Raw genomic sequence first — 26415 nt, 5'->3', positions numbered from 1 at the left:
ATTTAATTGACAGGGAGAAAGAGAGAGATAGCATGAGAGGGAACACAAGCAGGGGGAGTGGGAGAGGAAGAAGCAGGCTTCCGGCCGAGCAGGGAGCCCGATGCGGGGCTTGATCCCAGGATCCTGGGATCATGACCTGATCTGAAGGCAATCGCTTAGCCAACTGAGCCACCCAGGCGCCCCCTGATTCTCTCTTGAGTCTTCAACTGTTTTATCACATGGGTGGGTCATTTTAAGTCATGTATTGACAGATTAGAGCTGTTTTACTTCTTCCTTTCTGTTGTTCTGTGAACTTACGGGAATTGAATACATAAATACGGAAAATACTTCTGTCTGTAGGAGAAACACGTTTATTAGGCATCAACCAACCCTATGTTTGACATCATATCAGGTTTTGTGGACTAGTGATTATCATTTCTACATGGGCGTAGTGATGCTGCCCATGAAAAACTCATCAGTGTGTGCATAAACAATGCTGAAGGTTGATAACTTATGTTGTCAGGCTATAAGAATACACATCATAAATTTTAGAGACTTTAATTTGTTTAGTCATCATAAGCTTTGAGCACATGAGTGAATGTCTGCTTTATGTTTAATGCTTTCATAGGTTCAAGGGGCTAGGGAATGAGAACCAAAGATACTATGAAAAGTTTACTTTCCCTCCAGGAGCCAGGAATACAGGGAGTGAAGTATGAAAAAACACTCACAGTGCAAACAATATGTTATTAATTGCCATAAAGTACTTCATGAAGGTAACAAATGCTCTTGGGGTTATCAGAATGGCAATATTATTATGATTCACAATGGTTGTAAAGATGGTGGTGGGATTTCAGTTAGTCTTAGAGGAATGGTAAAGATTTAAATTTAAATAAAGAGCTAGGAGACGAAATGACATTCCAGGTTGGATTAACAGCATGAAAGGAAAACTAGAGATACAAACAAACAAATCAGCATTACTGGCTGGAACAGAAGGTTTGTTCATGTTGGGTGAAATAATAGGTGAGAAAATTACACCAGTGGTTCAACGCTGGCAGTGAATAAAAGTCATCTAGAGAAATTTTTGAAAATACAAGTCCCTAGATCTTACCCCAGAACTAATAAATAGAATTTCTGGGGCACAAGGTGTAAACCTGTTTATCTTTCAAAGCTCCCCTAGTGGTTGAGAACCACTGAATTAGAAGGATGGGTCAAATTTAGGAGAGCCCTGAATGCCTTGCTGAGGAGTTGGGCCTGTGTGTCTCAAGCAGTGGGAAGCCCTCAGAGGTTTCTGAGCTGGGTGACATGATGGAATTCATGTTTGCCAAGATAAATGATTCACAACTGCATGTGAATGGAAGAGAAATAAGAAACAGCTTGAATTAGAGCAGTGGTGGCGGGAAAATAGAGAAGGTCACATTTTTAAGGTTACTTAGATGAGTGGGAGTTGGCGATGTCAGCCTTGACCTCAGCATGATTTGTTTTATAAACTGATTATACAACTTCACCCTCATTAATTTGATTTCTTCTCTCTTACAACCTGGCAACTTAAACAGTAATTTCAGCCAGTTTGCATTTAATGGAAGGAGACCATTGTCTACTCATGTACACATCTAACTCATAATAGTAAGTGAAGTTATGTGTATGAGGAATATGACCTTTAACATAATCATTATAAAGCATTTAATAACCACCCACATATGCAATAACACAACCCCAGTTCTGCAGGATTGTGCCAAGAGCTGGAGTCACAAATATAAGACAGCTATTGGCACATAATTCCCTAGCATTAAGTTGAAATTTGAAGAAATATTCTAAATCACGTTATGCATTTTAATATTTTTAGCATCAGATTTGCTAATTGCTTAATTTTTGTGGTAGTAGGTCTGTGAATACCTCCTGACGTTAGCAGCTCTGAGCTAATGCTTCTTGCCTGCCCACACCCACAATTAGTATAGCCCCTTGCCTCTTATTCAGGTCCATCCCCTCCTAGTGTCGGTCATGCATGCCCCTACCTCACTCATCCTCACCCAAGTGAGCCAGCAGACCGGAGGTGTCAAAGGAGTCAGCATTTAAGTTCTTTCATGGCACCGACAAGCCACATGATCCTGGGGACTGTCACTCCTGGCTGCGGGACACGACAGTTGTTAGGATAACCGACATTCGGAGTCTCAAACAGTGCCATGAGTTGGAAGCCTTTCATGCCTCCTTGATATGTTTTGAATATTTTGTGTTTGGAAACAATGAGGCATATTTATGATATGGCAGAGAGTAAGTTCAGGGCGTGATGTTTTGATGTGACCTGTCCCCTTTAAGAAAAGACTCAACATCGTGGACTTTTTTTTAAAAAAAAAAAACCACTCACTCTCTTGGCTGTTCTGTGATAGCACGTACATGACAACAACCTCTCCTTTGGTCTTCTTTGCCTGTGACAATGAATTTATTATTGTGTCATCAGTGTCTTGAGTTACTTTTCTCTGGCTACTTAGGTTTTCACTAATCATCCAAATGTTTAAGCAGAGAATGTGTGGTCTACTTAGATCTAAGGGATCTTGTCATCGGAGAAAGCAAGGGAAGGGAATGGACATCAGGTGAGTGCCCACTCTACGCCATGGTGTTTGAACTCCCCTTTCTGAGTGAGAAGCTTCTGATTTACAGAGGCTTGAATGGTTTATCTAACATCAGAAGTTAAGGGCAGTTTTGATCGCAGTTCTAGCTATCCTAATGGCTCAGCAGCCTGGTCTTCCGAATCTGCATGCCTTATTTGTGGGAAAGGTCACTGAACTCAGCATCGGGGGTGTGCGTGCAAGCTTCTACCTCCATCACTAACAACACTGAACAAGTTACTTAAGGCTCACAGCTTCAGTTTCTTCATCTGCCACAGGGGGATAAAACTGGCTTTACTGACCATTTGAGGTTTTTGAGAAACATAAGTTAGTGACTGTCGGTATGACTTTACAGGTTTGGAAGGGAAGATTGAGATATTTTTAATTCAGGCAAAAAATAAACTTAAAAAACCCAAACCATTAAATGAGATGAACTTGGATGGATTTTGTGGTATTTCACTTTTTGACATGCTCTACAGATTTTCCAAAATAATGTTTGTCGACTTTGCAGGTCCCAAACACCACAGTGTGCCAAACTGCATCACTGAATTTAATATCTCAGTGATGCAGAGAGAGTCCTGGCAACCTGTCAAGTAGTTCGTTTCTCTTACCAGCCATAATCAGTAGTTTCTGTACCACATCAAATAGGTCTGAGCTCCGGTAGATACTGAAGACATGTTCATAGCCAAGGAGGACTCAGAAGATTCTCAGGCTACCACATAGTAATAGACTTATTGGACTAGAGTGGATGTTCTCATTACAGAACAATTCTTTATATTTTAGAAGTGTTTTTTTTGTTGTTGTTTTGTTTTTTTAACAAGCCTGAATAATAAAGTCACATTTTATAAAACTGATTTCACAGAACTTCTTTTCAAAAATGTTTCCAGATTTCTGGATAACTTTCATAGGTTATAGGATGGTGAATACTGAAAGGCAACTATGAGCTACTACAATCCACTTAACTCTTCTTTCACGTATACATGTAAGAGATAAGAAATTTAGGGAACTCATTAAGGTGTAAGTACAGTACTATGAATGAAATGGCCGGGAGCCTGAGAAGTACCAAGGTCACGTCCTAGACTTGCCCAGAACCTGTACCCAGTAAAGCTCTAGGTCTCTTATACGTCAGACTAACAAAGACCAAAAAAAAGAAAGAAAGAAAGAAAGAGAGAGAGAGAGAAAGAAAGAAAGAAAGAAAAAAAAAAAAAGAAAAAGAAAAGAAAGCCTTAGGAAGACCAGCTGACAAAATAGAGGAATAGCGTTAGACTCCCGATCCAGATCCAGAGGAGTGCACCCATTCTGTCTTGGATTCAGAAGTGTGTAGGACTCTTCTGCATCTGCCACACTCTGTATCTCAAAGAAGGTTCCCTAGTCCTAGGGTGCTGACTTTCACATGGCTTCTGATGCACCCAAGCTGTGCCTGCGTCCTAGATCTGGTGGCTGGATGACTCCAGTTAGGGCCTGGTCAAGTGAAGGGAAAGGGAAAGTGGACATAGAAAGTCAAGCAAATCTACAAAGCAGAGATTGTGGTCAGATATGGTCCAGAGATGTGTCATGTTTGCACATGTTTTAAATCTGAATTAGTTATTAACTAGTGTTATTTTAACTAGTTACCAATTTAACTTGTTAACTAATTGAATGTACAAATCCACATTTCTGGGTTCTCGTGAAAACTGAAGGCCTGGTAACTTAAGTCCTACCTTTCTGTGTGATGGTAATCAGCTGGAGCTGAAATGCACCTGCCTCTACTATATGGGAGGCTGTGCTTTTCCATTCTCACAGCCCCGCTCCTGGCTGTTGATTTTCTTTACACAGAATTAAGAGGAAAGTTAAATGGTATTAATTCTGCCATCTGTGTGAAAATTGGAAATAGCAAGTTGGTAGGGTGGTATATTTCAGTATAAGTGAAAGACAGTGTGTTAGTTTCTTAGGGCTGTCATGACAAAGTACCATAAACTGGGTAGCTGTAATCAACAGAAATTTATTCTCTCACTGCTCTAGAGGCCAGAAATCTGCAATCAAGGTATTGGCCAGGGCCATGCTCCCCCAGAGACCTCTAGGAAACCCTCCTTCCTGCCTGTTCTAGCTTCTGGTAGCCCCATGTATTCTTTAGCTCATGGCAGCATAACCCCAATCTCCACCCCCATCATCTCAGAGATGTCTGTCCTCTGTGTCCAAGTTTTCCTCTTCTTTTTTTTTTTTTTTTTAAAGATTTTATTTATTTATTTGACAGAGAGAGATAGCGAGAGCAGGAACACAAGCAGGGGGAGTGGGAGAGGGAGAAGCAGGCTTCCCGCCGAGCAGAGAGCCCGATGTGGGACTCGATCCCAGGACCCTGGGATCATGACCTGAGCCAAAGGCAGACACTTAACGACTGAGCCACCCAGGCGCCCAAGTTTTCCTCTTCTTATAAGGACAGCAGTCATATTGCATTGGGGCCCACCCTAAGCCAGTATAAGATCATATAACCTAATTACATCTATAAAGATCTTATTTCCAAATAAGGTTACATTCACAGGTACGAGGGGTTAAGACTTCAACGTAACATTTTGTGGGACACAATTCAACCTATACTAGGATGGCATATTTCTTTAGACGGTGCAGAGTAATAGTTTAAGAACAGAGATCCTTGAGAGAGAGGGCCCGTATTCCTATTTACAACTTACTTTCTGTGTACTCTTGGATAGGCTGCTTACCCCTCTCAGTGTTTCCATGCTCTCATCTATAAAGTGAGGATAATGGTACCTACCTCATAGGGTTGAAATGAGGAGAAAATGGCGTAATATGTGGAAATCATTTAGAACAGTGCATAGCACATACTAAGTGCTCAATAAACTAAACTATGATTATCAATTATTATTAGCTCTTATTCATACACAATTTCTTTGCATACAAAGAGTATCAGTGCCAAAAATCTGTTATTTATGATAGCACTATGAAACAAACCATGCATGAACGAGGAACAGTAAACAGAAATGATGCATGAAAAAAAACCTTGAACCAATCAAAAAAGAGAAGCGAGAGACACTAGAATTTTAATAAGATTTACTTTTTAACGCAGATAAAGGAATGCAATACATTAAAAATCTTTAGCTTTTTCCTTCTTTGAGATTACCTGCCTGGCCTCTAAATGTACTTGAAAACAATAAAGACCCAGGCAAGATCTTCAAACCCAGAAGCTTAGACATTGACCATTGGATTGGCGAGCACATGGCCTGTGCATAATAATAGGAAAGTTACTCCACGGAGAGCATCCAAGGAACACATGACTTCTAAGCATTCCTACCCATCTCCTTGGAAGCATGTTATAACTGCCTACCTCCTTCTCACAAATACTTGGGTTGAAAATGTCCTTGTTTCCAGTCTCTGGGTCAGAGATAGAGGCTGAACAATTTTTTGAATGTAAACCAAACTTTTCCTTCTAATGGAACAAATATTTTGAGATCTATTATTTTCTTTTTCCACATAGCCTTTATGTAAGATAACCATGCAACTTGAGTTTTATTAAAACCTGAGAGCTCTGATAGAGAAGGGTTTAAGAAATGACAAGACTTTTTGAAGTACCTGGAAGAAGATTGTTCTGTAGTTTAGTGGCTATACAGTTTGTAATACTACAAAGTATATATGCCTCATTCTCAAAGATACTGCTACCCTGAAAACATGAGAATACTCAAATAAAAGAGACAACTGTATATGTTATTTATGATTGTGATTTTATTTTAACAAAAAGCTAGGCTATTTAATTTTTGGCAAAGAAGTAGTGTTTTATAGTTCAAGTGTTAGTAATTTGGAACATTTTGATTAAATGATGAATTCATCAGGACTCCTTTGGTTGCAAGTGAAAGAAAGCCAGCTCAAGCCAGCTTATGAAAATAAAAGGAACTTAATTGTTTATATAACTATGGTTTCCAGAGGTGCATCTGGCTTCAGGCATGGTTGCAGCCAGGAACTCAAATGATCTCATCTGGACCCTTTTTCAGCTCTGCTGGTTTCTTTATTCATCATTATGCCGACAGGTATATGATCACTAAAATGACCACCAGCAGCCTGAGAATGTTGTCTTCCTGGTTTAGCAATCCCCAGAGGAAGAGAACTTGTTGGGCCACCCATCCAGCTATCAGCTTCAGAGAAGAAATGGATCAATTCTGTTTGGCCACATATGTGATGAATAATCACTGTGGCCCAGGGAATGGAGTATTCTGGTGGACCAGCCTAGGGCATGTTTACCAGTGCTGTGACAGAGGTGCATCGTCCAGTGACTGAAAGCCCCCTTGGGGTCTCAGGGAGTGAGGGAGCCTTCCTCCAAAGGAATGAGAAGAAAGGATATGGGAATGTGTGCCGAGCAGACCAAAATTGTAGTAAATTCAACCGTTACAAATCGTATGTGAACTAACTTAGAAACTGTAACTTCTGATCTTAAGGTGGCATATAAAGAACTTTCTGCCTTCTCCTATTAAAATATCTATCCCAAACAAAAGAAATAGGAAACAAAAATTCCAACTCTTTTTTTGATAAGAAGTGGGTGGCATCAGTAATTCTCATAAATATGAACACAGAAAGTGTATGATACTGTGACCTAGTAGAGAAGGCGAAACTATAATTACTGTCTTTGAAAATGTGAGAAGATTTTACATAGAAAATAGTCTTTTTTAAAAAGGAGAATTAAAGAAAAGGAAAAATAAAAAAGAGGAAATAACTCTCAAAAATTAGAAATCTGAAGGCTGAAAGAAACTCATAAAGCTGTTGAAAGATAAATTTGAGGGAGAAATCATTAGCGACACAACCCAGCAGGTCCAATAGCAGCTCACTGATGCAAGAGAAAATGGGAGAGAATCATCCAAGAAATAATATAAGATCATTTTCTAGAACAGAAGGAAAAATAAGCCTTCTTCCAGAGAAGAAAAAAAAATTGTCATATGCAAAGTGTTTTGAAAAAAAGCAAACAAGAGACTTCTCAACATCAGTGCTGCTGTGGAAACATCTAAATTTGTGAAGTTTTTTTTTTTTTTAAGATTTATTTATTTATTTGAGAGAGAGAGAGAACCGTGGAGTAGAGCAAGAGGGAGAGAGAGAATCTCAAGCAGACTACCCCCTGAGATCATGACCTGAGCTGAAGTCATGAGTCAGATGCTTAACTAACTGAGCCACCCAGGCACCCTGTGAAGTATATTTTTTAAGGGGTAATTTCTTTCATAACAAAAGCATGTCTTCCTTTACCTGAGAGTTATTGTCAAATATCTCTAAATAGTTTCCTTAAATGGTTTTTAAAAAATATTTCACTTAGGGCACCTGGGTGGCTCAGTTGGTTAAGCGACTGCCTTCGGCTCAGGTCATGATCCTGGAGTCCCTGGATCGAGTCCCACATCGGGCTCCCTGCTCGGCGGGGAGCCTGCTTCTCCCTCTGACCCTCCCCCCTCTCATGTGCTCTCTCTCTCTCATTCTCTCTGTCTCAAATAAATAAATAAAATCTTTAAAAAAAATATTTCACTTATAACTTTCCATCATTTAGACTTAAATTTTTGTATAATCTGATGTATACCTGTAAATTTTTCTTTCAGAGATTCGAGGTATGTTCATGGTACTTATTCTTGTTTTTCTTTTTTTGATTCACTAATTCACCCAAGAGTATTAGTGTGAACTTTTCTCCAGATACAACAGAGTTGATATTTCTTGTTTTATATAGTAGTCCAACATCTATCCATAATTTTATAATCAGTGACAATCAATAACTGTGATTGTGTTAGAAACTCACTGATAATACTAGGGTATGTGATAGCAGGACTTGCAAAATATTTGCCATTTTTTCTTTGTGCCAGCATCTAATGATTTCAAGTGACAAAGTTTGGGCCTTACTCTCTTAAAATGTTTGGCTCTTATTTTTATACATGTATAAAGCTAAATAATTATGATTAATAAAGTATCATGTAGAATATTAGTTTTTGTCTTCTCTCAATGAGGAAGACAAAGTCCTGAATTGGATTTTCTTCTGAAAATTAGAAGGGGCATCAAAAGTTGAAATTTAGCAGATATATTTTTCAAATTTTAATTATTTGAAAAAATAATGTTTTTAGGATTCAGTGACTATTATTATTGACTATATAACTTATAAAATATTTTATTACGGTATCTTTAGATTAAAAGTTACTCCAAATTGCATTTTTATTTTTAAAATATTCTAACTTTTAGTCTGTATATACTATAAAAGAATTGAAATTTTTAGGTGCAGTGCAGTTTCCCCTTTCTTTTTGGATTAGTTTCTAAAGCCTAATGAAATGGAAGGTAATTGTCTTTTCCAGTTAAAAAAAAAAGTTCTATTTTATTCCTTAATGTATTGTAATGAAACCAAAATAATATAGAAAAATCAAGAAATGAAAGAGTGCCAGGATTTTTCTTGCCAATATAACTTTTTAGAATTGTGCTGAGTTGCTTTTGCTATAAAACCAGACCAATTAGTTTATTATGTATTCTCTAAGTAATGACATTTCATAGAGGATTTTGTAGTTCTTTTGGTTCAGTGAGGTCAGGAACTTTAAATTAGAATTATTAGAACTGGAAGGCATCCTCTTACTTACTTTCTAAGTGAGGGAACTAAAGTCCTGAGAAATCATGATTTATCCAGGTTCACACAGCTAATAATGAAGGTTAGAAGAGAATCATGGCCTCCTGGCAGTCAGTTCAGTGATCTTTGTAAAAGACTTTTTGGATTTATTCTCACCACCATCATGCTATGTGCAATGCCCATAATTTATTGCATTGGGCCCAGTTAGCAAATTATAAGTTTATGTTTAATTTCCAAAAGCTGGAGGAACATTTAGAATTAGGAATATTGACAGTGACAAAAAAAGGAGATGGCAAGAATTTTTGCTTAGGATAGAAGATATCCCTTGATTAGACTCTGGTCCTTCTCCTCTCTAGAAGGAATTCCATTGTTCACTATTCTGTAGGACATAATTCTGCCTTCCTGAAGGTTCTTCCTTGTTTATTTTCCTCCAAGGTCAACTTATGTGGACATTGGGGAATATGTCGTCCTTTGAGGTTATGTAACCTTTCTTTCTTTCTTTTTGTCCCTGCAGTTTTGGCTGTGTGAGCATTGTTTGAAGGGTGAAAGGCTTATAGGCAAGGGTTATGGGTTTTTTGTCAATGTTATTCCCTCTGAAACTTAATTTGGCCCTCATCTATCGTTTTGTAGTTAATTCCATGTGCTAGTAATAGAGTGAGTACATGTCCCAGTCAGGCAGAGGGAGTCATAGTTTATATATATCTCTTATGCATGGCAAGTAATAATTCCCTCTTTCACTCTCAAAACTGTCCCAGTTTGGACAATAAATTATATGGTAATTCTAACCAAAAAGCACACCAAAAAAATCCCAACCTATTTTATTTCTTTGCTTCCTTACTTCTGTTCTTCCCTCTCTTATCTTTCTGGGTGCTGTCAGTATGGCCATCTGAAATAGGTTTCATGGGAAGTAACATACTTAACCTGATCTACAGTAAGGCTGATTTCCCTCTGTTTACCTGAGAAAACCTAACGGCCATTTTTGCTCACAGCTTTTTGCCCTTTTCTCTTACTGTGTGAAATCCAGAAGCAGTCAGCGTTTCTAAGCCTTGGGGCCGCCAAATTTCTGGATTCTCTCTTCCCTCTCATTTCTGCTCTCCAGTCTGTTAGTTCTTGCCTGTTTACATTCCTTGCTTGTAAATTCTCAAGAAAAGCAGCAAGTAATATTGTTATTCTAGTATTCTGTTTTCCATCTCCTTTACCCTACAGCTGTACACTTGGCAGACACCATTGTGCCTTTGAAGCTATCTCAGGCATTTAAAAAAAAAATTGAGGCATATAATATTTTTATTACATTTTTGTGACTACATGACATAACTATCTTCCCATCCTTTACTCAGTTTCTTTATTTCCTGCTGCTTGGCTGCTAAGCAGTTGCCATGTATTTTAGATTTTCTGTTTGGTTTGTACCCCACTTAAAGATACATTTTTCATGTTAGTGAAAACTACCTGCTGTAATAAATGGACTCCAAAAAATATGATAGACTAAACCTAAGTAAAATGTATTTATTGCTAATAACCAGTGTATTGAAGGCATTCCTGATTGATAGGTGACTTTCTGTAACGTGGGCCTTTGAGTCCTCCAGCAGGTGGGGAAAGAGCAGGAACACACCTCACGTGCTTCTGAAAAGTTCAGGTTGAACCTGAGAACTGACAGTCCGCCACTTGCACTGACATCCTTCTGGGGAAAACTGTGCACAGGGCCACACCTGGTATAATGGGCGAGGGAAGGTTTGGAAATGTCGACTCTACATATAGGCTAGGCAGCCACTTCTCAGTGACAGCTCCACACTGTGACACAGGGGGAAGGTAGAGTTTGGACAGTGTTAATTGTCTACAGGTTAACATGGTTAATGGCACAGCTTTTATATTGCTTTTCTTTTTTGTCTTCATGTTACTTCCTTTTCTTTGTGTTATACTCTTTCATGCCTTTTGAAAAAACATTTCAGTATTTAAAACAAAAAAAGAAAAACCACAATGATATTGCTATCTCTGTGGGAATGTTCAAAGTAAAAGCAACTAACTGCTTTTTAGATTATTCTGATGAAATTAAGATTATCTCTGGCCATCACAGAGATAAGTAAGTCTTTTTTTTAAGTTTTTTATTTTAATTCCAGTATGGTTAACATACAGTGTTATATTAATATGTTTCACGTATACAATACAGTGATTCAACAATTCTATATACATGACTCAGTGCTCGTCAAGATAAGTGTACCCTTTAATCCCCATCACCTATTTCATCCATTCCCCCACTCATCTCCCCTCCGGAAACCATCAGTTCTCTATAGCTAAAAGTCTGTTTCTTGGGTTGTCTCTCTTTTTATTCCTTTGTTTTGTTTCTTTCCAAATCTGAGTGAAATCACATGGTATTTGTTTCTCTGACTGACTGACTTTGCTTAGCATTATATTCTCTAGCTCCATCCATGTTGTTGCAAATGGCAAGATTTCATTCCCTTTGACAGCTGAATAATATTCCTGTGTGTGTGTGTGTGTGTGTGTGTGTGAGAGAGAGAGAGAGAGAGAGAGAGAGATATGTCACTTCTTTATCCACTCATCTATTGATGGACACTTGGGTTACTTCCATAACTTGGCTCTTGTAAATAGTGCTGCAATAAACATAGGGGTACATGTGTCCTTTCAAATTAGTGTTTTTTTATTTTTTGGGTAAATATCCAGTAGTGCAATTATTGGATCGTAGGGTAGTTCCATTTTTAATTTTTTGAGGAACCTCCATACTGTTTTCCACAGTGGCTGCACCAGTCTGTATTCCCACCAACAGTGCACGAGGGTTCCTGTTTCTCCACATCCTTGCCAACACATGTTACTTCTTGTGTTTTTGAGTTCAGCTATTATGACAGGTGTAAAGTGATATCTAATTGTGGTTCTGATTTGCATTTCCCTGATAATGAGTGATGTTGAGTATCTTTTCATGTGTCTCTTAGCTACATCTGGATATCTTCTTTGGAGAAATGTCCATTCATGTCTTCTGCCCATTGTTTAATTGGGTTATTTGTGTTTTGAGTGTTGAGTTGTGTAAGTTCTTTATATATTTTGGATGCTGACCCATTATTGGATATGTCATTTGCAAATATCGTCTCCCATTTAGTAGATTGTCTTTTACTTTTGTTGATTGTTTCCTTCACTGTGCAGAAGTTTTTTATTTTGATATAGTCTCAATAGTTCATTTTTGCTTTTATTTCCCTTGCCGCAGGAGACATATCTAGAAAAAAATGTTGCTACAGGCATGTCAGAGGAGATAATTTAAGTCTTAAAAGATAAAGATCCCTGATATCACCATTTATATTCAATATAGGTTAAAACAGAGATCTTACCAGAGATGCTAGCCAGCAGAATAAGATGGGCAGTGGGGGAGGGGGGAGACAATCATAAAAGAAAAGGTGTAAGAATGGAAAGGAAGAAAAACAAATTGGCAAATTGGTGTAATTGTCTATGTAGAAAATTTCCAGAACTCTACAGCTGAATTCCTAGAATTAACTGGAGAGTTTAGCAAGGGTTTTGGATACTGAAGCAGTATAAGTGGGCCAGTTACATTTCTATAGACCAGAAATGACAACAATAAACCGGAGAATATAATTTTAAGAACATTGTATTCTGAAATTATTAACATCCCATGTGGCCATGGGATTTTTTTTTTCAAAACTAAGAAATTGACATTGGTACAATAATGTTACCTCACTATGCCTTTATTCAGATTTTCTCAGTTTTTCTACTGATACCCTTTTTCTGTTTCAGGATCAAGTCTGGGTAGCTATATCTCTTTAGTCTACCCCAATTTGCAGCTATTCCTTGCTCTTTTCCTTTCAGAGCCCTGACACTTTTGAAGAGTAGGAGTGAAGTTTTTGATAGAATGGACCTCATGATTTTTATCATATCATACAACATAACATTATTGGTAATGTTAACCTGGACCACTTGGTTAAGGTGGTGTCTGCCAGGTTTCTCCACAGTGGAGTTACTATAGTAAATGTAATTTTAAAACTACACAATTTACAATATAGAATGAAATATAGAATACAATATAAATGACATTTGGATAAATCTAACAATGTCTGTGACCTTTACTGAGAAAGTTATAAACTTCTGTTGAACATTAACTATGATCCAATTAAATGGAGAGAAATGCTGTATTAATATATTGGGAGACTAAATGTTGCAAAGATGTTAATTCTCTTAATGCACTTAGAATCAAATTCCTAACAGATCTGGGGGGTTTTAATATTACTACTACTACTACTACTACTACTACTACTACTGATTATTATTGTTATTATTGTTGTTATTTTGGTGATGACTGACATTATAATTTTAGATTTATATGAAGAGGAGTGGTCCAACACACATATGAAAAGATACTCACCATCACTCATTATCAGGGAAATGATGCAAATCAACACTACAATGAGATATTACCTCAGACCTGTCAGGATGGCTAAAATCAACAACACAAGAAACAAGTGCTGGTGGGGATGTGAAGAAAAAGGAACCCTTGTGCACTGTTGGTGGGAATACAAACTGGTGCGGCCACTGTGGAAAATAGTATGGAGGTTCCTCAGAAAGTTAAAAATAGAACTACCCTACAATCCAGTAATTGCATTACTGGGTATTTACCCAAAAAATACAAAAACACTAATTCACAAGGATATATGCACCCATACATTTATTGCAGCATTATTTACGATAGCCAGATTATGGAAGCATACATCAATAGATAAATGGATAAAGAAGATGCACTTTATATATATATATAAAAAACGCATCCATATATATGTGTGTGTATATATATATATAAAATATTCCATTATTATATATATTATATATTACAATATTCCATTGTATATATTATATATATACACATGTATATAAAATATTTCACTATATACATATACCTTAGCTCCAGGCATATATATGTATATAGTGGAATATTACTCAGCCATAAGAAGTGTGAAATCTTGCCATTTGCAACAACATGGTTGGAGCTAGAGAGTATAATTCTAAGTGAAATAAGAGACAAATACCACGTGATTTCACTCATATATAGAATTTAAGGAAAAAAACAAATGAACAAAGGAAAAAAAAGAGAGAGAGACAAAGCAGACTCTTAGTTATAGAGAACAAACTGATGATTACCAGAGGGTGATGGATGATGATAGGTGATAGGTGGTGGGGATTAAGGAGACCGCTTGTTGTGATGAGCACCCCTGGTGATAAATGGAATTGTTGAATCACTATATTGTACAACTGAAATTAATATAATGCTATGCTAACTATATTGGAATTAAAGTAAAAACTTAATAAAAATAAATGAAAAAGAAAAGAAAATGTCATGTGACTATGTTCACAGATGGAAAAAAGACATTAGACGAATTCTATAGAACATATATTAAAAAGTCAATCAATAAAATATTGGTATAATTTTTTTTAAATGATGGTCCAAAAATTGCAAAGACACTCCTGAAGAACAGTGTTTTTCCTGCCTTATGTAATGATTTAATATAGAACTAATTTAAACCAGTGTAAGGATCTACATGTTGGTCAGTGGAAAGAATAGAGAATTCAGAAACAGATCTATTTATATACAGAACTTAGATTTATGACAAAACTGGTATTGTAGACCACTGGGGAGAGAGATGGATAGATTTTTCAGTGTATGGTGCTGAGGTGTAAGAGATTGCTCAGATGAAAGAGAATAATACCAGATTCCTGTCTCACATCATACACAAAATGGGAAATGGCTAAACTATAACTTATAAATTAATTATAAGTAAACTTAATTATAAAATTAGAAGCAGAACTCAGGAAGGAAGTTGAAGAAAAAAACAAAGCTACCAAAGAAATGAAAACATAATAGGAGTGTAAGAGAAAAGAGATTGTATGGAGAGGTCATGGAGATTAGAAATGAAGAAGTAAGGGGTACCTGAGTGGCTCAGTTGATTAAGTGTCCAACTCTTGATCTCAGTTCAGGTCTTGATCTCAGGGTCGTAAGTTCAAGCCCCATGTTGGGCTCCACATTGGGTGTGGAGCCTACTTTAAAAAAAAAAAAGAAGAGTAGAAATGAGAGAAGTGAGCCAAGTCGAATACACATTTAAAAAGAGTGATGTAACACCTTTAGTTTTAAAATATTAGTGTTTACAATATGCCAGAAGTGCATCATTCATTAACTTGTCTCATCCTGCTGACTTAGGTGCCAGAAGTCATAAAGTGATCTATAAATTACTATAATGATCTATCTACTGACAACTCAATTGCTCAATCACTTGTGGAAAGCAAAGAATTGGAAACCACCTGACTTGCAGAGGGATTTATTATCACTTTGTCAGTTTGGGGAGGTTTATCAAAAAGGGTTAATTAAGATTTATCAAAAGACTATTAAAACTTATTACTCTTTTGCTTACAGATACCTTGTGTAACCCAAAATACTTAGGAAGGGCTGTTTAGAAAGATTACAAATTTTAATACATATTTTCCAATATACAGTGAGTTTTTAGAGTAATTTTTGTCTTAACCCAAAATACTTAGGAAGGGCTGTTTAGAAACATTACAAATTTTAATACATATTTTCCAATATACAGTGAGTTTTTAGAGTAATTTTTGTCTTAACATGTGTCTGAAATGTATTTTTTATCAAAACCTTGCAGCTATAAATGTAAATCACTCAGTTTAAGGAAAATGGTTGTCATTTAATCTAATTGACAAAGCTAGTCTTCAGTTTCAAGTTTATCTTTCAAATCAGACTTCCTCTGTGGGTAAAAGTCCAACTTGATTTTTCAGCTCAAATAAATATGTTAATATATGTCTCCATGACAACCATCACACAGCTCAATTCTAATTCTAATATAGATAAATAGATAAGGCACAGAGCCTTACTATGCGTTGCCTGGATACAGTAAGATACTGCTGCCTTCAATATTTCTTTGCTTTGTGTTCACTAAAGTCTTCCAAAGTTGAGATGATTCTTTTACAATAATAAGGGTATGGAAGATGTAAGGTCCTTAAGTAAAAATGCCCTCATTACTACTTCATTCTACTATGTATCTGAACTTAAAATATACTAATGTAGGCCCACACAGTCCATTTCTTAATAAAATATATATGTTATTTGTATGTATACATGATGGGGGATGAACAAATCCTTATTGTACTGCTTTGATTAAAGGGAGGATTTACAGGTTTGACATCCTGGAGAGTTTTTATATTCCAGGGAAATGCACTAGTTGGGATTAATGAGTGGCATGCATTTCTTTTGTAACGTGGGAAAAGTGATTGTGAAGGAGGGGAGGAGGAAATGAGAAAGAGGCTGGCTTGATACCTTAGCTACGGGTATATTTGCCGAAAGACCAGTAGTAGAAAAGATGGACGTTGATGATCTGGAATTTGATTGCCTTAAAACTCTTTGTGCCAACATACGTCTTGGAAAGTCTTCACGTACCTCAATTTATAGACCACTGGTATAGAAGACAGGCAGAGCAGATCCATGATATGTATAATTGCAGACACGACAACCAACCTAATGCAATAAAATTAATGTTTAGAGATTAAACTTTTCTAAAATATAAAACAACTAGAATCTGAAGATCCTAAGATCTGAAGGGCATACTGCGTCACTGGGTTTTTATAGTAAAGTTGCTGGACTTGAGAAGTCAAGAAAGATTTTGGGAGGGAGCCAGGTGAATAGGTTGAGTTATTTATAAGGAGGAAAATTATGTCAGCTTCAGATTTCATTCAGTGCAAGATTTCATACAACGGAGTGTACTTAAAAGATTTTCAAGAAAAGAATACATAAGAAAGAACTGATCTATTTCTCAAGTCTTTGGGTTTTCCAAGAACTAGGAAATAATCACAACTTTTCAGCAATCTCATTGATAGGAAGGATCTAAGACAAGATGTTTGAGAAAATCAACACATAAATATACTTGTTTTACTGCCAGTTTGACTTCTTAAATGTAAGGATGAACCAGTAAGTTTACATGATACCAATCTCCAAAGATGAGTTCATGATGAAGTAGAACCTTGGGCATCGACTTTGCTGATAACTGTGCTATGAGTGCTATTAATCAAAAATCTTGCCCAGAAACATTTACTTTACTTTTTTCTAGGCAAAACAAATCAAATCTGTAAAAGACCTTGTATGTTTAAGTTAGAAAAAGTCTGAATATGTTTGGGTTGGTGAGAAAATAAAAAATACACCACCCCTGTCAATGTGGAACAAAATTACATAGTTTGTGAGCTGTGGTAAAAAAAAATGAGTATCCTACATTCCTTTTTGAAAAGCCATCTGAAGAAGTATGTTATATATATATATTTTCAGTTGTAAAAAGATCAGTGTCTAAACCATGTTTTCTACTGCCTGTATACTCTGGTATTTCTATTCTTGACTTCTATGGCTGACAGCAACAGATAAGAAAAATGGAAGACTGCAATAAGTTTATCTACAAGAGAGCCAACAGTGCTCTTTGCTTCTCATACTTCAGCCAGAGTGTTGAATATCGAGGCCATAAATTGGGTTCTTTGGTTTGATTGTCTGGAGGCTGCCAATTCATATTTACAGAGCAGATAGACCTGCCAAATAAATGATGAAGGGTTATTAATTTTGCTTCTCCCGGGGGGGGGGGGGGGAAGATGGTATAGAAACTTCTTGAGAAGAAAGTGCCTATGTAGGAAATAAAAATCCAGAAAAACTTACAGATATCTAGAAGAAAAAAAAACAAAACACCAAAATGGAGTGATGTTTAGCCCAAGATCAACAATTAGAAGAAAGAGCTCACAGGTGTTTTGTTTCTACATGTGTTATGATGAAGAAGAATTTGATTTGAGTAAGTTACCTTTACCCAAAAGTGTGGTCTTGCTGTGACACCATGGATAAGATTTCTTCAGAAAATGTAGAAAGAACTAACTAAAGAATTATTAATGAGCCTAGGGCTCTGTCTCTTACCAATGACTAAGTAGAATTTAGAGTTTATTTCAGTGAGAAAATGTCCATCCTTCAGGCAGGTAGGAAGAGACCAGAAGCAGAAGAAGAGTACAGGCTGGCCAGTGGTATTAATAATAAAGGGAAGAGGAGGAAGAGAGGCAGATGAGGGGGAAACTGGAAGAAAAAGTGGTAAAAACAAAAAGGCCGCCTAATACTGATGAGGCAAAGAAAATCAAAGAAATCACAGAAACAAAGTAATGAAAACACTTTAAGTGAATAAGAAAATAATGTTTACTAATGAAGGGAAGTTGGCTCACCAGTGACCACCAATGTAGAAATGTATTGTGAAAGATACCAAGGAAGAGGGTTATGCCAGTAGCAACCTTAATAAAGCAGAAGAAAGGCTTTAGGAAGAGGACAAATGTGACTAAGAAGAGTATATGAAGAAAGTTAAGGAAAAGCATATGGAGAAAAGACTTAAAAAAAGAGAAGCCAAGAAGATAGCAGAGTGGGAGAACCCTGAGCTTATTACCCTGTTCCACATTAGCAACTAGATATCATCTACATCCTAGGCAATAAACCAGAGAGTGATCTGAAGACTGGCAGAACAAACTCCACAACTAAATATAGAGAAGAAGCTGCATCTGAAAGGTTAGGAAGGTTAGAAAGATGGAGAGAGGCCGCCTGCAAGAGGGAGGGAGCTGCATGCATGGATATGGCAGAGAAATGGGCTCTTACAACAGGGAGCTCACAAAGGGAAGACTAATCCCCATTGCGTTTGGCTTTAAAAACCCGAGAGGCTGAATTGGAGTTTGTAAAACCAGTGGGACTTGGAGCCTGGAACTTCAAAATCAGTGGACTTAGTGGGTGATCCAAGAGGGTGAGTGATAGCTGGGTCTCCACCCTTAACGAGACAGCAGCCTGCACAAAACCAGGGGCAAACAGGAGACAGATCTGTTTATACTGATTTTGGAGCATGTTGGGGGACTTCTCTAAAAACAAGGGAGCTGGCAGGTGCCATTTTCCTCCCCCATCCCCCAGCAAAAACAGAGCCACCTGCAGGAGGCAGCACTGCACAGACACTAGCTTCCTAACCTGCTAGCGGTGGGCCATGCCCATGATTTCTCCTGAGGACTCACCCATTCTAAGCCTGCTAGCCTTGGCCCTGGGCTCAGGGCAAATTTTGTTAAAGCCCTGCACACAGCCTGCGCAGCTGCTGAGTGCACAGCTGCTGGTACATGCTGTACCCAACTGCTGCACTGTGTCCAGCCTTGTGCCCCCAGCTGCCCTGGTGCATAGACCCCACATTGTCTAATGGTCTAAAACCTTTGGGATGCAGCAAAAGCAGTTCTGAAAGGGAAATTTATGCCAATATAGTCCTACTTCAAGAAGCAAGAAAAATCTCAAATAACCTAACTTTAGACATTTGGAGCTAGAAGTAGAGCAACAAACAAAGCCTAAAACCAGCAGAAAAAAGGAAATAATAAAGATTAGAGAGAAATAAATGATATAGAAACTTAAAAAATACAATAGAATGGATCAATAAAACCAGGAGCTGGTTCTTTGAAAAAAATCAATAAAATTGATAAACCTCTAACCAGTCTTACCAAGAACAAGAGAGAAAGGACTGAAATAAAAACACCAATGAGAGAGGAGAAATAACAACCAATACCACAGAAATACAGTTATAAGAGAATATTATGAAAAACTATATGCCAACAAATTGGACAACCTAGAAGAAATGGATAAATTCCTAGAAACATATAAACTACCAAAACTGAACCAAGAAGAAATAGAAAATTTGAACAGACTGCTAACCACCAAAGAAATTGAATCAGTAATCAAAAAACTCCCAAAAAAACAAAAGTCCAGGATGAGATACCTTCACAGGAGAATTCTACTAAACATTTAAAGAAGAGCTAATACCTATTCTTCTCAAACTATTCAAAAAAAAAGAAATAGAAAAGAAAGGAAAACTTCCAAATTCATTCCATTGGCCAGCATTATCCTAATACCAAAACTGGATAAAGACTAAAAAAGAGAACTATGGGCCAGTATCCCTGATGAACATAGATGCAAAAATCCTCAAAAAATACTAACAAACTGAATCCAACAATACATTAAAAAAATCATTCACCATGATCAAATGGGATTTATTCTTGGGTTGTAAGGGTGGTCTAATATTTGCAAATCAATCAGTGTGATACATCACATCAATAAGAGGATAAAAACCATATGATCATTTTAATAGATGCAGACAAAGGATTTTACAAAGTACAACTTCCACTCATGGTAAAAACCCTCAATAAAGTAGGTTTAGGGGGAACATATTTCAACATAATAAAGGTTATATATGAAAAACCCATTTAACATCATCCTCAATGGGGAAAAACTGAGAGCTTTTCCCCTAAGATCAGGAAGAAGACAAAGATGGCTACTCTCACCACTTTTATTCAACATAGTAGTGGAAGTCCTAGCCACAGCAATCAGACAGCAGAAGGAAATAAAAAGCATCCATATTGGTAAGGAATAAGTAAAACATTCACAATTTGCAGATGACATGATAGTATATATAGAAAACCCAAAAGACTTCACAGAAAAAGTGCTAGAACTAATACACAAATTCAGTAAAACTGCAGGATGCAAAATCAAAGTACAGAAATTCTATACACCAATAATGAAGCAGCAGAAAGAGAAATTAATAAAACAATCACATTTTCAGTTTCATCCAAAATAATAAGATAGCTAGGAATAAACCTAACCAAAGAGGTGAAAGAACTGCACTCTGGAACAACTCATAAAACATTGATGAAAGAAATTGAAGATGACACAAAGAAATGGAAAGACATTCCATGCTTATGGAGTGAAAGAACAAATATTGTTAAAATGTCTGTACTACCCAAAGCAATCTACACATTTAATGCAATCCCTACTAAAATACCAACAACATTTGTCAGAACTAGAACAAACAGTCCTAAAATTTGTATGGAACCACAAAAGACCCCAAATAGCCAAAGCAGTCTTGAAGAAGAAAAGCAAAGCTGGAGGCATCATAATTCCAGACCTTAAGTTATATTACTAAGATGTAATAAAACAGTATGATACTAGCCAAAAATAGACACCTAGATCAATAGAACAGAATAGAAAACCCACAAATAAACCTACAACTATATGGTCAATTAGTCTTCAACAAAACAGGAAAGAATGTCCAGTGGGAAAAGGACAGTCTCTTTAATAAATGGTGTTGGGAAAACTGGACAGCTACATGCAAAAACAAACAAACAAAAAAAACTGTTCCTTATACCATACACAAAAATAAATTCAAAATGGATTGAAGATGTAAATGTGAGACCTGAAACCATAAAAATCCTAGAAGAGAACACAGGCAGTAAATTCTTTGACATCAGTCATAGCAATCTTTTTCTAGATCTGTCTCCTGAGGCAAGGGAAACAAAAAGCAAAATAAACTATTGGGACTACATCAAAATAAAAAGCTTCTGCACATTGAAGGGAACAGTCACCAAAAGTAAAAGGCAACCTACAGAATGGGAGAAGATATTTGCAAATGACATATTCAATAAAGGGTTAGTATCTAAAACATAATAAAGAACTGATACAGCTCAACACCCAAAAACCAAATAATCCAATTAAAAAATGGGCAGAAGGCATGAACAGACAGGTACATGAAAGGATGTTCATCATTACTTACCATCATGGAAATGCAAATCAAAACTACAGTGAGATATCACCTCAAACCTGTCAGAATGGTTAAAATCAACAACACAAAAAACAACAGGTGTTGGCAAAGATGTGAATAAAAAGGAACCCTTGTGCATTGTTGATGGGAATGCAAACTGGTGTAACCACTGTGGAGAACAGTATGGAGATTTATCAAAAAGTTAAAAATAGAACTACCCTACAATCCAGTAATCACACTAGTAGGTATCTACCCAAAGAATACAAAACACTAATTCTAAGGGGTACATGTACCTGTATATTTATAGCAGCATTGGTTACAAGAACCAAATTACAGAAGCAACCCAAGTGTCCACTGATAGATAAATGGATAAAGAAGATGTGGAGTATATGTACAATGGAATATTATTCAGCCATGAAAGGGAATGAAATCTTGCCATTTGTAGCAACATGGGTGGAGGTAGAGAGTATAATGCTAAGCAAAATAACTCAGAGAAAGATAAACACCATATGATTTTACTCATGTGAAATTTAAGAAACAAAAAACAAAGGGAAAAAAGCGGGGGGCAGGGGGTGCCTGGGTGGTACAGTTGGTTAAGCGTCTGACTCTTGGTTTCACTCAGATCATGATCTCAGGTTCATGAGATTGAGCCCGACATCAGGCTCCGTACTCAACGTGGAGTCTGCTTGAGATTCTCTCTCCCTCTCCCTCTCCCCTTCCCACTCATGCTCGCTCTCTCTCTCAAATAAATAAATAAATCTTAGAGAGAGAGAGACCAAGAAACAGACTCTTAGTTATAGAGAACAAACTGATGGTTACCGGTGGGGAGGAGGATGGGGGATGGGTTAAGTAGGTGATGAGGATTAAGGAGGACACTTATCATGATGATGACTGGGTGATGTGTGGAATTGTTGAATTACTACGTTGTATACCTGAAACTAATATAACACTATATTAACTAACTGGATTCAAAATTAAAAAAATAAAAGGAAAGCCAAGAGGGATACCTTTTAAGTTGGTGTGATGATGAGGAATTTGATGTATTCATTCTTAGATCCTGATAAATACAGATGTCTGAAGAATCAGACAGTGAAGGTATGGAAATGAAATTAGTGATGCCAGGAAGAAGCAGAGAATGGGGGAAAGGGGGAATAGTGAAGTGGAAGAAGTGAAACAAACAAGTTGCAATAGAAAGAAGGCCAAATGGGAAACCTAAGTGCCTGTGGATACAGGCCTGTCTTTAGCAGAGACCAAAGAGCTGTGTTAGATCTGCTCAAACTCAAAGCTAAGTACTTTGAAATGCTTTGTCATGATTATACGGGCCAGAAGTCAAAAAAAGAGTTGGCTTTGGAATAGTTAACAAAGAGTCCATGCTTCAAGGATCTAGATTCTAGACAACTCTAGACAGAAGTCATCATATATCTAACCCCCTTCTTGACCCATCATAGAATTTACTTCAAGTAAGAGTGGATTAAAGAAATTTTCTGACCCTATTCCCAGCATGTATGCTCTTGGACTATATCCACTTCTTCATTTTACTGCCAAGTTGTAGAGTTCTTGTCCCATTTTTAGAAATTCTTGTCTTACTATACAGAATGTACTATGTACTATTAGACAAAATTGCTCAGAATTTGATGTATTTAATATTTCCAAAGAGAGAGTATATGATGGAGCAGCCCTAATAAGTAATGAGTATTTTTGAATTGAGATTATCAATAATAATCCTATTTCCCATTTTTAATAAAATTATACAATTTTTAAGAATACATTAAATAGGGTGCGGGGGTGGTTCAGTCGGTTGAGCATCTGCCTTCGGCTTGGGTTGTGATTTCAGAGTTCTGGATTTGAGCCCCCATCAGGCTCCCTGCTCAGTGGGGAGTCTGCTTCTCCCTCTCTCTCTGCCTTTCCTCCCTGTTTGTGTTCTCTCTCTCTCAAATGAATAAATAAAATCTTAAAAAAAAAAAAAGAATACATTAAACAAAAGACCTGTAGAATCTCTGCATTGGAAACAGTAAAACATTACTGAAAAAATTAAAGAATACGTGCATAAATGAAGAGACATGACTTGTTCATGGATTGGAAGACTCAATTAAAGGACAATTATCCTCAAATTGATCTATAGATTGAACATAATCCCTACCATATTCACACAGGTTTTTTTTTTCTCCCCCCACACAGGCTTTTTAAATAAAATTGACAAGGTGATTCTACAAGTTATGTGGAAATATAAAAGTTGAGAATTTCCAAAACAATCATAAAATCATAGCTGGAGGCCTTGACCTCATAACATGACCATACATTACAATAACCAAAACAGTGTGGTGCTGCTATAAGGATCAACAAAAAGATAAATGCAACTGAACAGAGAAGCCAGAATAGACCCACAGTTATTTTGTCATTTGATTTCAAACAAAGATTCAAAGCAACCCAAGGAGAAAGGAAAGCTTTTCAATACATACTGCTGGAACAACTGGATATCCATATGGGAAAAAATATATATATATCAATATCAATTCCTATATTCCACCAAGCACAGAAGTTAATTTGAGATGGATTATATTACTAAATGTAAAAGCTGCAACTGTAAGGTTGTGGGGGAAAAAAATCAGACTATGTTCATGACTTCGGGGGTCAGGTAATACTACTCAGCAATAAATTGAAACAGAATACTGATACCTACAACGTGGATGAATCTTATACTAGCTGAAAGAAGTCTTATACAAAAGAATACATACAGTACAATATTACATTTTTATGAAGTTCTAGTACAAGCAACTTTTAGGAGGGAAAAGAGTAGAGTAGTTTTGTCTAGGGAATGGGAAGGAATTGACTGGGAAGGATTATGAAGGAACTTTCTTTGAGGTGATGGTAATGGTTTGGGTTACAAAGGTAAATAAATGCATTTGTAAAAACTCATGGAATAGTACACTTAAGATTCGTGCATTTTATTTTATGTAAATTTTACTTCAAAAGAAAGAAAAAAAGAGCTTTAAAAACATCGCAAGGAGATACTATTTTATATCCACCAGATAGGCAAAAGTGTAGGCAAGGGGAGTATCCTGACCTCTCTCACCCTTGGTAGTGGTAGTGTAAATTGGATCAACCATATAAAGCATTTTGTCATTATCTAATTACTCGTGCATATGCCAACCAAACGATTCCATGTTGAGGCATAGGAACTCTTGTAGATGTACACAGAGAAACATATGACAATATTCCAGAAAACTGAAAAGAACGGAGAGATCCATCAACAGGAGAAGACATAAATTGTGCTATATTCAAACATACCATCATGGATGAATCTCATGAACATATAAGAATACTCCCAATATGATTCCAACCAATATAATTTCATCCAAAATCTTGAAAAATTGCATACTATGTTGATTAGGGATACATTTCTTATAAAGGAAAGCAAAGAAAACAAATTCAGTGTAGGGGAAGAAGGCATGGCAAGGAGGATTGGAATTGGAATGAAAAAGCACATAAAGGCAACTTCAAAGTTACTAGTAAGGTTTTATTACCTAAAATGGCTAGTGGGAAGAGTGTTTATTATTTTTCTTTATAACTTACACATGTTAAAATATTCTTTGATATATTGAATATTTGATAATTTCATGAGAAAAAAAGATACATTTTAAAATTAAAGAATTTTTCATTAGCAATGATATGCAAAATTTCAGAAGTTAACCATTTATTAAAATGTGTATCAAATGCCTGTGCACAGCCTGATAGGAATGTGACATTAGTTAAACCCTTATTTGGAGGCTACCACTTTGGTAGCTGTATCTTAAAAATGAATTTAAAAACCACTGAGATCTGAAATGATGACAGTCTTATATAGGTCCAGCTTTGACCTCACTCCCCTAATGCTACTCCAGGGGACTTCTGAAGGTATACTTTTATGAATTGGAATGTCAGTTGAATTGATCATTGACCAATCATAAAGGTACCTTACAATCAGGTCATGGAGAATGTGTCCCATAATTTATTTTCTTGAAACTTAGCCATGATAAAAATTCTCAGGATGCTGTGGCTAACACGTAGATCTTACTGTTCTTTTGTTGAATCTTAAACGTTTTTGAGGTATTTATAGATTTTTCATTTCAACATTTCCTACAAAATCCGTGAATATTTTTCATTACATAAACTTGTCAGAAAATAAAGGTTGAACTCTGTAGCTCTAATATGGTCCTGAATTTGTAGCTTGAAATTAAAAGGGCTTACCCCAGCCCTTTACTCTTTATAAGTATTTAAACATTCCTTTGGATGCCAAATAATAAATTCATAGTGCTACATATCCAGCAGGATGACAGTCTGGTTGCCTATATGAAGTGCTTAAATATACCCAATTGCAATTCCAAAGCCTTATTGCTTCATTTATCACAGGAAGTGCCAGAGTTCTGAAATATTTTGTAAGAAAAGCTACTCTACTTGCATGAATTCTCATAGGAATGACCAAGAATATTACGCCAATTGAATCCTAAGTATTGAAGTTAGGGTTCTAAATGACGTTTAATAGTATGATTTATTTTCTGTCTTAAATTTTATAAGGCACAAAACAAGATCTTAGCCTTTCATATTGCTTTTTATTTTTAAAGCATCTGAGTGATGATAAAAATCTAAGCTTAAGAACCGTCAGATGATT

General features: G+C 36.6%; 1 protein-coding gene and 1 pseudogene across 11 annotated transcripts in view; both read left to right on the top strand.

The window, feature by feature from the left end:
* ZNF438 (zinc finger protein 438) overlaps nucleotides 1–26415 on the top strand; it is a 190663-nt gene that overhangs the window by 99661 nt on the left and 64587 nt on the right. The window lies entirely within an intron of this gene.
* LOC129045804 (probable ATP-dependent RNA helicase DDX10) lies at nucleotides 8938–24244 on the top strand (annotated as a pseudogene). The gene has a single exon (XR_008506033.2). The product of XR_008506033.2 is annotated as a probable ATP-dependent RNA helicase DDX10 (transcript).

Source organism: Mirounga angustirostris, unplaced genomic scaffold (assembly GCF_029215605.1).
Source record: "Mirounga angustirostris isolate CCGP_5_RB_7025 unplaced genomic scaffold, mMirAng1.0.hap1 SCAF_5, whole genome shotgun sequence".
Taxonomy (NCBI): domain Eukaryota; kingdom Metazoa; phylum Chordata; class Mammalia; order Carnivora; family Phocidae; genus Mirounga; species Mirounga angustirostris.
The sequence above is the reverse complement of the archived record's forward strand: the minus strand, read 5'-3'. Positions and strand labels throughout refer to the sequence as shown.